The sequence below is a fragment of the Lupinus angustifolius genome, chromosome LG16 (assembly GCF_001865875.1).
Source record: "Lupinus angustifolius cultivar Tanjil chromosome LG16, LupAngTanjil_v1.0, whole genome shotgun sequence".
NCBI lineage: Eukaryota > Viridiplantae > Streptophyta > Magnoliopsida > Fabales > Fabaceae > Lupinus > Lupinus angustifolius.
Genome location: NC_032024.1, coordinates 11,704,701 through 11,720,934, shown reverse-complemented (window position 1 = coordinate 11,720,934; position 16,234 = coordinate 11,704,701). Strand labels below are relative to the sequence as shown.

The 16,234-nt window shown below is 30.5% G+C and overlaps 1 long non-coding RNA gene and 1 pseudogene across 1 annotated transcript; one reads left to right on the top strand and one right to left on the bottom strand.

Moving 5' to 3' along the window:
- On the bottom strand, positions 9 to 12,091 carry LOC109330304. Its single transcript, XR_002105658.1, has 3 exons — positions 12,079 to 12,091; positions 255 to 397; positions 9 to 106 (listed from the first exon to the last, which is right to left on the bottom strand). It is a non-coding gene; the product is annotated as an uncharacterized LOC109330304 (long non-coding RNA).
- Positions 8,584 to 9,798, top strand: LOC109330301 (annotated as a pseudogene).

The following is a 16,234-nucleotide window of genomic DNA, read 5'->3' as shown; positions in this document are numbered from 1 at the left end:
CCCAATAACTTCTGCTGATACATACTTAACATCAGGGGTTCTCATCTTTCTGGAATCAATAATTATAGTTTTAGATGCATTTTCATCCTCCTTCCCCTTCATTCTCCTGACAACAAGAATAATAAATAATAAGGAAAACATCAAACAGTCTTAGGCTTTTCGCTGCAAAATGAAAATGACAAACAAGAAATGAAGAGATTAAGGGTAGACAATATCGATCAAAAGGAGAAGAGGAGAACGAGATTAATATATACCTAACGGCCGCAACAATTACAACAACACCACGCACTTTCTCTGCCGCCACTCTCCAAACAGAACACCGAGAACAGAATAAAAGCACTAGGATTCGGTGAAGATATCTAACCCTAAATTTCATACAATATATATAGGATGTGACCTGAAAATATGTTATCATGAGAAAAATTAATATAATGGTTGGGCTAGACACATACACACCTTATATTTTCGTAAAATTATACAAATTATCCTTTTTTAAGTTGAGTAGATCAACACTAAGTTCAAACGTGCATTGTAGTCACTACTCCTATATAAATGTTATAAATGTAATCAAGTTAAACAAAATATGATATATTATGAAAACAAGTCGAAATAATATAAGAGTCAGTGTATATTCATTTTTCATTATTTTATTTTATTACAAATTGCATAAATTGATATTTGAATCACTCTTATACTGTATTATAACAAACCAAAATTAATGCGTAGATATTGACTTTTATACTATTTGTACTTATCTGCACAAAATATCATATTTTGTTTAACTTAATTATATTTATTACTCATCTTTTTTAAGAATTTACACTTATTTCACTCTAGGTGTAGTGAGTGTAATGTATTTATAAAATTATGGTGGTTTACGTAGATTTAAAATACGGAGCAATTGTTTGTGTAATTACACTAAAAATCGAAAGTGTTAGTATAATTTACACTTATTTATTTATTTTTATTTCAATTTCCTCCTTTAAGAAAAAAATAAATTATATTATGATAACCATCTGGAAATGGAAATCGTGTGAATTACAAATATTAGATGTAGTAATGATATTTGTTTCTAGATAAAAATAAAAAGTGGTGTATGAGTTTTATACATTATCAATGCATCATTCATATTTAATTATTATTGACTCTTCAAAAAAAGTAAATCAAAAGAATGATGGATGATATAATGATGGTCTATAAATTTTTACGCTCATAATGCATAGATATTATACTCATATTATTAAATTTGAGTTTATTTAACAAATCATTACATAATAGCATGACTTTACTTAATGATGTTATGCTATGCACTTACCTTATGCTAGATGTACAAGTCTAAGCATTTTACATATGGAATCACATCTTCTATCATCAACTTTATGTCACTATATGTTCTCACATTGATTAGAAAATTAAAACATGAATTTAATATATGTTAATTTTATATCTTCTGTCCAATGAGAAACTAAGAGTACATGGAGTAATACACATATTGGAACATAAGATGTGCTCCATTTGATATAATGAAGTCATATTGTGGACAAACTTTGTGTTAGATATACAAGTTTAATGTTTGGTCCTTACTTGACACATAAGCCTTTTGAAACATTGTCCAAATATATGGCTTCGCTTTAATTGCTATAGTTTCGAAACATAGTTCAAAATTGTATATAGTGACAATGTATGAGTTTTATATATTATCAGTGCATCTTCTATCATTCATATTTAATTATTACTGATTCTTAAAAAAAAGTAAGTCAAATGAATTGTGAATGATATAGTGACCGTGTATAATTTTTTACATTAATAATGCATAGATATTACACTCATATTAATTTGCTTATTTAACAAATCATTACATAATAACATGGCTTTACTTAATGATGTTATGCTTTACACTTACTTTATGCTTGATGTACAAGTAACCATTTGACATAGCAACTTCTTACTTTGGACGAACTTTGTGTTAGACATACAAGTCTAATGTTTGGTCCTTACTTTGGAACATAGTCCGAAATATGGCTTGGCTTTAATTATTATACTTTTTATTAGATTAAATTATACTAACATTTATTAGATTTTAGTGAAATTACATAAATTATCTCTCATTTTTAAACCTACACAAACCACTTCTAACTATATACATACAATACACTAGCTACTTTTATCTCTGTAAGATAGACAAGTGCAATTTCTTAAATAAAAAATGGTGGCAGATATAATTAAGTCGAATAAAATATGATATATTGTGAACACAAATCCAAATAGTATAACATTTAATGTTTATTCATTATTTTTTATTTGTTACAAAATGCATCAATAATTTTACGGTGTTGTTTAAATCACTCTTATACTATAGTGTAACTAACCAAAATAATGAATAAACATTAACTCTTATACTATTTGAATTTGTCTTCATAATATACCATATTTTGTTTAACTTAATTACATTCGTCGTCATTTTTTGTTTAAGAAATTACACTTATCCATCTTACAGTGGTAGTTAATGTAATATATGTATATAATTATGGGTAGTTTCTGTATGTTTAAAAGGGAGGGGTAAGTTGTATAATTTCACTAAAACTCAGGAAATGTCAATGTAATCTACTTATTTGGATTATATATCAATCAACATATTTATATTTTAAATGGTGAGTTCATTGCCATATTTCAAATAGTGTTTTTCAATATAGTTTGAGCTTAGCATAAATTCTATAAACTATGTATGTGTGAGAGAGAGATCAATTTTAAGATGTAAGATTATAAGCCTAGATCATAACATCACAGATTCAAGAGATCATACAAATAGGTTGTAATGGTTAAAGCGTATGTTCAGTGAATCAACATAGAGACATAGATAATCGATCAAGCATACAAAAATAAGTGATCATCTAAATCATGATAATATATTACCTCTCATTTATGCTTTGAGTATTATTGCTTGAAAGTAAAATTCATTATCTGAAGACCATTTTTACACTAACAATGTTGAGTTTTACTTTCATACATAACTCTCCGCATTGGTTAGGTCAATTATAGGGTAGCCAACCAGCTTTTTGACTTTGTAGACATGTGATCATTTTATGATCATATTATTAATTAACTTGTCATTCTATAAATGATATTGCACATTAGGTAGATAGGTCAACAACTTTAATATAAGATTGATTAAATCCGTAATGTGTAGTTTTCATGGAAACATATGGTTAATGTGCATTTTATATTTCGCGATCTTATCAGCTCTTTGCCATTGTGCATGAATTTGAACATTGAAAATAATAATTATTTGGATGGGTAGGTAATATCTCGAGGCTATTATGTATTCTGATAAAAGGGTAAAAGAATACCTTAGTAAAAAAACTTAGGAGTCCTAAGGTGGTTGGAGTTAGGGATGGTAATGTGTCTAGATGGGTTCAGGAAGTGCACTATCCATCTCGCTTATTCGTTTTTGGACCTGGATTATCGTGGATACACATTGGGTTTGCTACTCGCAGATCCTTTAGTATCTAACATATCTGCAGGTACCCATAAATACAAAAAATATCAAAAATAATTATGAGCAACTTATGCAATTGTGGGTCTTTTCCCTATTATTATATCTTATTTTAGGCAATCAAAAGAAGAAGAATAATGATAAAAAATTACAAAACATAATTTAAATACAATATGAATTGTCGATTAAACACGGTTTTTTTACTCATATAAACATAAAAACAAAGTTGCTAATTCAGTATTACGATAACAAATTATTTATATAGTAATTAATGTTTAATCAACATAATATTACATCACAATTATAGATCAACAAGATAACATCACTACTTAACAACATAACTTCACAATTATGATGAAACATTTATTTAGCAAGAATTCTTTAATTAATATGACATTACTTCACAATTATGGATTAACAATATAACATCATTATTTATCAATATAATATCATATTTATAAATTAACATGATATTATCATTATAGATTATCACTATAACATACACTTATGATTAACATGATTTTAAATTTTTATTATTGCACACATATATAAATATAAAAAATATATAGAAATTTAGGAGTTGCGGGTCTAGGTACCCATTACTCGAACATGAACTCATTCAACAACGAGTTTCAAAATCTTTGGTCCTTATTACCCTTGGGTCGAAAAACACGACCCCGACTCGTTATGGGTATTACCCGCGAGTATCTGCAAGTTGGATACTCACTATCATCCCTAGTTAGAGTAAGAGGTTTAAGGCGTGAAGTGGTAAAAAAGTTGAGAGTTCAAATTCAACCTATTAACAATTACTAACATGCTAACATTTGCCAATAAACAAGTAAAAATAAAATAATCCACAAATTTGTCATTTTCATGTCTCATTCACCATCTTTATTGATGTGTATTTATCATTAAATGTTTCCAAATCTCATCTTTATCGTTCTGTATTTAACATTAAATGTTTCCAAACTCTATCATATAAAAATTATCCCAATAAACTTTAGATCATTTTTTTACAAGGATAACATTAGACAATTTAAATACATAAAAGACAAATTTTTTGACTTATATTATCCCATGAGAAACTTTTTATCATGTCCTCACATCTAGTTGCTAACACTCGATATTGAAAACCTTGAATGCACCACCTAATTAATATGGCGAAATGGGATTGTCAAACTAAACTTGGAGGTTCAATATCATGTTTGGTGAATATGGTGAAAAATGAGCTAAAGGCCGAAATATCAATTGAGTTTTCAACTAGGGTTAAAGAATGATAGCGTATCATAATTATTAAAATTACGTGATAAACTAATTGGCATAATAAATTATTATTGCAAAAGATATTATAATTCAATGAATTATAAAACATATGTCATATTAGGTTATTGCATTCAAATTATATTTTTCAATTATATTTTAATTTAGTTTTCATAGAACATTAAATGAGGTTATTGCATTCAAATTATATTAATTTTTTGACACGGTTTATTGATTTCATAAAAAATATATAACCTAAAATAACCACATCAAGTTTTGTTTGGTTGAAGAGTAGAGAAAATGAGAGAAAATGAAGAAATAGAGAGATAAGAAAGAAAACTGAGAGAAATAGAGTAGATTGTTGTATTTTTAGTACGAGAGAAAGAAAAAAGAAAGAGAAGAGAAAATGTAGATATAAATTTTGAATGACAAAAATATCATATACTAAAAAGTATATGAAAAAATGTTTTAATACTAATTCAAAATTTAAGAATTACAACTTTAAAATTTATTATAAAATTTTTGTTGATGTAATTTTAAACAATATTTATGAAGTAAGAAAATATAAAAGAAAAATAATAATGTAAAAACGTGTATAAATAACTAATTGTAAAATATATAAAGGGATTGATTTTATTATTTCACTCTTCCATCACTTTCTCCTCACATATGGAGAGAAATTTTTTGGTTTACTTTATTCTCAACCAAGAGAGAAATGTCCACTTTCTCTGCAAATTCTCTCCATGCACCTTTCTTCCTCTCTTTCTCCATCAAACCAAATAAATCCAATTTCTGTTGGAGTGGTGAAATGCATAGAGATCGAAAAGAACACCAAAAGTGAAAGCATTATGTTGGACTGACAGTGACACTAAGAGATGAAAGCTAGGGGAGCGAATAGGATTTGAAAAGCAAAAGTACAATTTTTTTAATTTGTCTTCAAGGGCTCCAATAACAAATCATAATAAAAAAGAGAAAAAATGTACGGTGTAACTGTTTTATCATCATGTCATTTATTATTTATATTTAGCTATTTTTCACTTTTCTAAAAAGGTAATTCAAAATGAATGGTGGATGATATATTAATTGTACATAAATCTTTACAGTAATAATGTACAGATATTAGAAGAACACTAACTTATTGATTTTGAGTCCTAAAGTACTTCTCTAACACTAGCACTCCGAGTATGGGAAAATTTACGTCTAGTGTAACGTTTTGGAAATTACAGAATTAGTCTAACTTTAATGGAAATCGTGTGCTACCCACGATTCCTGGTACACGACTTCCCTTAAATCGTGGGTGGCATACACAATTTTCATTAAAGTTACACAAAACAAATCATGTAATTTCCAAAAAAAATTACACTAAATATGTGATAGTATAGTCAAACTGCACTATCCATATAAATTTTTCCTAGACCTTCATCTTTCTCTTTCTTCATCACTTTCTGCAAAATGGAATCTAACAATCTCAAACCATAATCTTTAAAGCATCTACAACAGTAAATAAAATCTTTATTCTTATTTGGGTCTTAGAAATTATTTTATAATTCATTACAACTAATCATGAAATAAAACATCATATACTTTTTCTCACACTAGCAAACGTCATTCTTATTCTTATTTTGGTTCCACAACATCTATCTCTCTCCACTTTCCCTTGGCTAAGAGCAAAAAAAATTATTTAAAAACAAAAAATAGAAAATAAAAATGACATGGTAATGTTCCTTATATGTGATCTCTCTCCCTCAAAATCACTTCTTTATGTTTTATTTTATTTTGAGTCCGATTATTTATTTATTTATGGTTTCATAAAATTACAAAATAATAAAAGAACCAAGAGGAAAAACTTTTTTTTCTCAGGTCGAAGGCTAATACCTTGAATTTAGTGTACGGATTGTTAATGAATGTCATAATATTTCCGTTTCAATTTTTGTGTGCCTTTTCAATCAAATGAATATCAGGGTTTTTCTCACAAAGGAAAAAAATGAAATGGAAAAGGAAAAAATCGATTTAGTTTTTTTAGGTTAAACTTTAGATTTGGTGTACGTATTATGAATGGGAATATTTATTTCTTCAGTAGTATTGTTGGGATTTTTTTTAATGAATATGTGTATGTTTAAATCGGCTTGTGGTTCTTGAATATCTGGAATTCAATTTTTTTTTAAAATTTTAATATTATCATTTCACTGAATTTGTTATTTTTGGCAATTGTTACAAGTGTTCTTTATGCTGCCGAGGTTACAACACTGAGAGGTATAATTTCTAGAAATTCTTTTCCTACACAGTTTAATTTCTTCTGTAAAGGATTAACATTTGTTTGTTTTTATGTGTCTGTGTTGCATTACTTTTCTTCTTTTGTTTACCTTTTTTGGTATTACTAAGGGTATCCCTCGTCTTAAGGAACTAATTATTTTGGGTATATGAGTGCTCCTCTCAACAAGGGTCACTCTTAGAAATCGAACCTTGACATTTTGGTCTTTCCAATGATCCAGTGTGGCCTGACATCACTAGACCGACTTCTTGTTGGTTTATTATCATAATAGTTTGGTTTGCACTATAAAATTCAATGATAAATTGGGTATGTTTAGTCCCAAATCTATTTTCTTGTACAGACTCAGTTCTGCACCAATTGGTTGCCTTCTATTTTATTCCATGAAGCTTGTCTTTTTGTTCTCTGTTTTTTAGTAGTTTTGGGGGAAAAGGGGTAGAGGCTCATCTTCATTATCCTATCATCCTATGAGAGTGACCATTGAATTTAGACTTTTGACAGCCTTATGCATTCTAAAAGATTGGAAACTTGGTCATGAAATTTGATATCCTGTTTTCTATGACGAATTTGTCATAAATTTGCTATCTATGCTGAAAACCATGCCCAGACCCTTGTGATTGATTACATATTTATTACACATTTTGGTTGGTTGGAATTCAGGTGACAGATAATGAGATAAAACAAAATAAGATAGCTTAATCAACTACGCATGATTTGTGTCATAATAACTGAATCTCTTGTTTTTTTGGTCCAAAGCACATTTTCATTTTAAATTTGTACTTTAATATTCAAGTGTAACTTGGACTTAATATATTAGAGAACCATTTTTCTTCCTTGTATTGAGTCATGCAATCTTGTAAGACTACTTTTTATTTAGGAATCCAATTACTTGAGTTTCCTTTCTTAAATCAAGCCAAAGATTTCATTGGGAAATGTTTTTCATTATTTTCAACTTTCCACATGGTAATATGAGAAACTTTGCTATATACTCCTTATATTTTCAACTTGATTCCATGTTAACCAAATTGAAAAAGGAAAATTAATACTATAGTCATGATAGGGCCCTTTTATTTAACTAATCTCATATGAGGAATTTTATGGAGGGGGTTTGAAAGTGAACTATAGATTTTAATGCGGACAAGTGCACAGATTTATGGGACCACAATAGTTTTTGCCCCTCTTAATGTGTTACATTATTCAGATTTGGATTCAATTTGTTGATGAAAGGACATCAGGTTACCCATGTGGTTGATCATTAGATTACGGAAAATGATAAACCACATGACGCGGTAACCTGCTGTGCTAGGCCAAATTGAGGTGCAATTCCCTTGTATTGTGATTTAAAACATCTCAAGCACCCACATTATTTCGCCACAATATTGTCTGCCAATATAATCACAGATCATTTGAATCATAATATGCAGTTAGCTATTGATGTTGTAATAGTGTTGTGTTCTATGTTTTAAAGAGACAAGTTAATCATTATCAAGGTTCAAACTCATAAGTTTTCTCTAAACTTTTGACAAAATTATAATTATACCATGTTGAAATTTTACTGTAGACACTTGAGTAGCAGAAATAACAAGATGGACCAACAAAACCCAAATAACACCCAAGATGGTTCAGGAGATGTGCCTTTGAAGCGAAACGTGGGCGTCCTCGGAAATACCCAAGACTAGATTCAGAGGAGAGTTCCTATATCCTATTTGGACAAAATAAAAGGCCATATCCTGGTAGTGGTGAACAAACTTCATTACCTCCTGGATATGAAGGGGTTGATGGAAATCAACAACTTCAAAGGGACCAAGAAGATGGTTCATATGTCACCATGGTGGGCCGGGCAGTTTCTGGTGTAATTGAGGCAGTATTTGATGCTGGATATTTGCTAAATGTTAGAGTTGGTTCCGATACTACTTTGAGGGGGGTAGTCTTTAAGCCAGGACATTATGTTCCTATTTCACCTGATAATGATGTGGCCCCAGGTGTTGCAATGATCCGAAGAAATGTAACCAGTCAGGTTCAGAATCTTCTCCCAAAGGAAAGGAATGAACATGTGAGTGTTCACAGAAATGAAACTCTTTCAATGAATGGTTCACCGACAGTGCCTCAGGTGCCTCGATTAGCAGTTAGTCCTATTAATTTGGTTGCATCCTCAGGAAAGAATGCACCTTCTGCAAGCCGAACGGCTCCTCAACTACCTGGAGGTAACATGGTGCCTGACTTGCTCCAACCTGATAAATTTTCAAATGGGCTGCCAATTTCCAATCAACCACCACAAGTCATGACCCAAATTTCTCTAGGTAGTGGAACAATTGTCAGCTCAGAAATTCCAGCTGGTGGAAACCAAGCAATCATTTTTCATACTCAAAATAGCCAGAATATGTTGTCAAGCGGCATTCCAAGTGAAGGTGTTCCACATTATCAACCTTCATCTAATGTGCTGAATGGAGATGGGGCCAATTCAATGGGAATGCCCAGTCTTCCTTTCGAGCACCTAGTTACAGAAGTTGTTAAGAGGCTCCAACCTCCATCAGATGCCATGGATACCGAGTCTGACAACAGCAAGTCAGGGGACAGGATTCCATTGAAGGATCCCAGCAGTGGGAAGGAAGACAAAGCTAATAACATGGATCAACCTGTCCTGATTAAGTCTGCGCAAGCAGTGCAGTCTCATCCTATTGAGAACTCCACATCTGTCACAACAATTTTAGACTATATGAAAGCTGGTAAAATGACTGAGCTGTTGCAGGTAAAAACAAAGCTTTGATTTGTAGTTATCAATACCGTACCAGCTGGTTGAATCGGAAAACGGTCCACATACCGTACGATATGATAATTATACCTGACATGCAATTAAACTAGTCTCAACCAGAAAATACAAGGCAGAACCCATTCGCGCATGAAAAAAATTTAATTTTTCAAAACATGTCAAAGATTGGTATCTTGAACCCTGTAGTTGTTTGTAGCATGGTCAACCACTATAATATTGTGATAATTGAGTTATATGTTATAAATAATAATATTTATGAATTTATTATATTTATTATAATATATAACTTAACCCACATGCAGTTTAATTATTGAACTACCTATTGAACCATTATACAGTAGTGTGATTGGTTTGATAACTGGTATGGTAAAAATAACACCATTTTAGTGTCGAAATATTGTGACATATGTACTGATATGCTATGATGTCATTAGATTTTGCAGGGTAACAGAATTGAGAACCAGACACCCAAAGCAGCAGAGGTAGGATCTGGAAACAAGTTGTAGGGTGTACGAAATTTAGGAAGTTGAGCATGAAGACGGAGGAACTGTTCAATCAACAAAACCTATCTGATCATTCAATGCCTGAGTTTTGTGTTTTATCATTAGTAACTATTGGGGCAGCAGGTTTATCTATCATAAGGTGGATAAAAAGCTGGCACATTGAAATGTTTAGGGATTATATGGTTCAACTTCTAATTTCAGGGATTTTAAATAATTTTATATTTGCATTCATACCTTATTCCAACTGCTATTTATTGCTTTTAAACTTGACCTCACCTTCAAGTTGGATGCTAATTACTTACTCTGCAAAGTTTGTTTTCCAAACTCAATTTCATGTCTGAAGTTAGTTATTTAATCAAGCAGTATCACTTGGTTGGTGGTTAAATTGTTATATTCTTTCCTATATATCATTCAAATAAGTTCAAATCATCTTCTGGAGAATCCAATAATAGGTAGAGATGTTGACATGTAATCCCAATTTTTTAAGTGTTTGAATCCTTTCATATTCAGGTACTGAAGGGTACATTACGGGAAAGAATTTCAATTTCATTCAAATGTACAATGTTGCATTTATTACCTATTTAGTTTTTGCTATGTAGAGGGGGCTTTAGGCCATATGGTTGGTCCCCTGCAAAAAAAAAAAAAACAAAATTTGTCACGCCCTTAATAATTTTTAGAGTAATTATATACTATGATCCTTAGAAAATTGAGGAGGTACCAATGTGGTTTTTTAAAAAGTAAAAATTTATACTAGTCCTTAAAGATTATGAATGTGAGTTAAAGCAGTCCTTTATGGATCATGGGGACCAAGGTTGTTAAAGTGTAGAGTCAACCTTGGAGCATAGGAGGGGATAAGATTGTAGAAGCGGTGGAGCGTAACATGAAGTGTAGATACACCTAAAATATAAAATTACATTATATCTAGAAAAATAACAAATTAGTACATCACAAGTGATAAGACAAACTAATATCATATAATGTCACATCAAAATTCACATACTTAGATGTCCGACAATTATAGAATTATAAGGTTGCTTCTACCTAGAAAGAGTTGAAGGAGCAGAAAGTATTAAGATGAAAGAGCAGTATGAGTTGAAGAATCGGTTGATGAGTCAGAAAGGTATTGAAGCAACAAGAGTTGAAGAAGATAATGATAGGTTGATGGGTACGGAAACGACCAATGAGAACATCATTCTGAGACTCCAACAAGGCTACTCAGATTCATGTGAGGAATGAGGGGTAAAATTAGGTCAAGGTGTAATTTTGAGGTATGAGCCTCACCGAGCTTGTTGGGTCGCGACAGAAAGGGTTAGAATTAGGTTAAATTTTAGGTTTAGTTTTGTTGGCCCAATACACGAGTTGAAAACTTGGGGACACACTCCCCTTCCCCAACAATTTCACAATCCGATGCACCAAAGCGTTGCGCCCTATGCTCCATCCGAGGTACGCTTTTTCGTCGAAGTCAACACACCACTCAATGTGCAAAGCATTGAATCATGCGATTCAAGACTTCAACTCACGCTTTTGATTACCTTGATGAAGATTAAAGTGTCCCAAAAATTAGACATATATAAATGATAAAAATGACTAATTTGACACCGTACTTGAGATCCTTGGCATCATTTTAGTTTTATTTTTATTTTATTTTTCACATGCTAGAACAAAATTTTGAGAAACCAAAATGAATCTTCACTCTAAAATGCTTTTGGTTTATTATGCTATTTTAAAATGTTCATTTTCGTTTGGTAGTCATCAAGAAGGGAGTTGCCCAAAAAAATGAAACACAAAAATAACATCAAAGAATAGTAAGAGAATTGTAATTCCACAAAAATCAACAAATAAATTGCTAACAAAATTTCCATAAGGAGAAGAGAAAATGTGGTACAAAATCAAGCTCTAACCTTTTATTTGCTTGTTAATTTATGCACTCATTGTATGGAGGGAATAAGAACATTTCCAATGTCTCTTTCTTACCTCATTCTTATTGAAATAAGAATATTATCCCTCATCTCCTGTTGTGAGATTCTTATTTATTATGGACTTATGCAAGTTTTGATTTATATTATTCTTAATATCTTTTTTTGTTTCAACTTCTAATTTTTTTTGTTTTAACTCTAATAATTTTTAATCATTTATGCTTTATAAACAAATTACAAGTGGACTAAAATATATTATTTTAATAAAATAATATTTACATTTTTACAATATATGCACTAAAGGAGCTCTGGTGATTTAAGCAATTACTTTTATGATTTTATGGGCTTGTGCAAGTTTTGGTTTATACCAATGTCCTTTTTGTTTTAACTTTTAATTTTTCTAATATTTTTTGTTTTAACTTTAATATTTTTTAATCTTTTATGTTTTAAAAAACAATTACAAATAGACTAAACGATATTATTTTAATAAAATAATATTAATTTTTTACGTCATTTAATAATTTCTAAAACTATTCATATCACTTCAAACATAAAAATATATAAAGTGAATAATATATTTGCTAATTAATCAATCTTTGTCCTCATGGACAAGAAAGTGGACGAGGGTAGGAGGGAAACAAAATAAATGATTTATATAAATGGTTGAAAGTAAAAAAATGTGCAAAGTTAAAAGTCCAGATCAAATTCAACACAACCAAATAAAAGGTATATCTGTCATAAAAAAAGTGCAAACTGAAATGACAAATAGTCAAAGGATGTCATCATCATGATTGATCTACTTAGTTTTAATAAAGACAAAGAGTTAAAAGAATCTTGAAGGTGTGGACATGATAACAAACAACATGCCAATAACTCAAAGGTCAACGTCGTAGACTTATGATTATCTTATAATTCTAGAAGTCCTAAAATGTTTGCACACACACCCACCCCCCACCCACACACCCGCACACAAGCACATGCATAAAAAATAAAGACATAGTGGCGACTAGGTGTGTTTTATCTTGCTGGTATCCAACACAAACTCCTGATTATGTTTAATATATACTTTTAAAACAAAATATAATAAATAATCAAAGTTTGAATGAGGCTTAATTCCATAAAAAATAATAATAAATGGTAGATTTATAGTTTTCACTTTTCCACTCATATAAAATGATATATGTTTTTAGTAAAATTAATTAAGATATTTTTTATTATGGCACCTGTTATCTTTCTTAATAAAAACTTTAAATAAATTTGTTTTCTTTTTACCAAATTTTATCATTTTAATAATTAAAATCATATTTTCTTTCACCTTTTTTTTAAGATGAGATGCGGTGTCAGGCATATGATTGCACTTCACTCTGTTGAAATATTTGAGCAAATAATATTAAATTATTAACCGTTAATTTACACCTGATAAAAATCTAAAAATTAAGAATTGAAATGCAAATGAAATCATGCTTTGACCCTCCTTTAGATAAGATGTGGTATTAGATATAGGGCTATAATTCACTCACTTAAGAAGAGATGACACACTAAGATTAAGCATTATTTCTTCTTTTCGAACCTTAAAATAAAAACCACCCAACCAACAAAATATTTTCTATCCAAGAACTATGTAGTCTTGATTTTCTATTACTCATGGGACACATAGTAGCAAGATTCAATCTTTTTAGACACAACAATAAAAAAAATAATGTTTTTCCTTTTTAAAAAATAAATAAAATAATAAAACATTTTTCGGGGTGCAAAATAGTCCATACAGTTAGTGAGGGTACAATCTAGTAAGAGTGGACGATGTATTAATACTTTCACTGATCTGTAATCAACTCCCGAGTTCAAATCTCTAAATTAAAGACAAATGTGTTACTATAGTGAGTAGAAAAAGAGTTTTCTATGTTTTGACCATAAAGACATAGTGGCGACTACAACTAGTCGCATAATCATTGTTCAACCGAAAATTGGGGTATGACAACTGACGACTCCAACGAGGACACTTTTTAAGAGAGTCAAGCTTAGAACTGTTGACTACATGGACATAATACTCTTTCACCTTGTTTGATTTTTTAGTTACTTTAATTGAAGACTTAGAAGCATGCTCAACACAAGATCAAGATTAATTTGGCTTTTAAAATAGGTGCTTCTATCCTAAAGTCTTTTACTTTAAGTATCACCAAATGCTCATAGTGAACCTTTTTGAAAAAGTTAAACTTTGTTTAAAATGAACTTAAATTTTCAAAAATTTTGAGTAACAGATTACTCGAATTGAGTAATGATTTACTGTGATAGAATAATCGATTACCTAAACCGAGAAGAGTAATCGATTACTCATGAGAATAACTAATTACTCATTGAGACAAAAACTTCTTGTAACTCCCCAACTTAACTGAACATAAATAGTTAGTTGGAGAAAAAGGTTTATGGCATAAGTAAAATAATAGTGAAAATATGAAATAAAAATATCCAAAATATTTTTTCCTCATAAGGCATTTAAAACTAATGAAAAATGTCTTGACACTTCTTTCCAAAATCATTTATACCTTACAATATAAAATTATCAACTTGTTGAGAATAAAAACATTAAACATTGACTTAGATGTTACATCAAACAAGAGAGTGACACACTACCTAGCTATAAAAGTGTCTTTCCTTTCCTTTAGACAAAGGCTCGATCATACTTTATGAAGTCACGTACTCCCTAAAATGTTATTAGGAGATAAAACACTTCCATTATATATATAGGGGTCACTCTAGTGAGAACAATTCTCATATAAAAACTATGAGAATAATAAAGTTGGCCCTCACAACCAATCATGGATGATAAGGATTAAAAGTTAGTTATTGGTCACATGATAGTCATGTGCATATATCTTTTAATCTTAGTCGTTCAAATAAGATCTAATGGTCCATATTAACTATTCTCATTTCTCATAATAGCGCATTGTTTTGATGTGAGTCGCTCCCTATATATGCAACACATAAAATATCAAAATCATATAACATATATCATATAATAATTATCGCATGAATGTAATCAAATATGAGATGCCAATGTCATGATGTTTGAATATCTATGGTGTCAACTCTCTAAATGAGTGCATGGAGAAATGTCTCCTAACAGGCCCCTAACACATCATCAACAATAATGGTATCGATATTGGTCAAGCCCGACCAGTCCTATAAGTAAAGATAACCACTATATCATCCCAAAAACGATACCTTAAAGGGGCGTCAGGGGTTATTGTAGTTAAGCAAAGATTTCCTTCGGCTCGGGGGAGCTACCCCTCATCCTTTTACTTATTTTTGTGGTGTTAGTGTCTTCATCAAAACTGCGCCAGGTTCAGAAGTAAGATCTTCTTCACAATCTCCCTCTTTTTGATGATGACAAACCAATATCATGTTGACATTGAGTTTTCTTGATTTGCATACAAATTCTTGATGTATAATATGTAGACATGTGTATGCTTCCCCTATCTTGTATACCCCCTTGTTTTAGAATACTTTCCATGAAAATATTAAATCTAGAAAACACAACTCAAACTTTTCTCTCCATTTTGACTTCATCAAAAAGAAGGAAAACCCAAGTTTTCCATATGCACAATATATAGGCATAATATGGATACAAGATATCTATTTTTTTAGCCAAAAGTTATATCCTATGAACAATATAAATAGAAATGCTATTTAGATGAGATAAATTATTTAAGCATAAAACAATTAACATTGAAACACATATGTTCATACAACCATAAAAATGAAAGGCAAAAGACATAAAACCGACAACAATAAAATTTTACAACAAAAATACAGACATACACAATCCTAAGTCTAAGATTCTAGCATACCATCAACATCATCATCAATGTCCATGTATTCCAATCGATTTGATATACGTTTGAGTTTAGTCTGGACTTGTTGGTTTTGAGAATCAAGAGCATCCATCCTTATAGTGATGTAGGCTCTAAGAGATACCAAATTATCCATGATCATTTGATTGGTAAGTGTAAGACTGAGATTGCA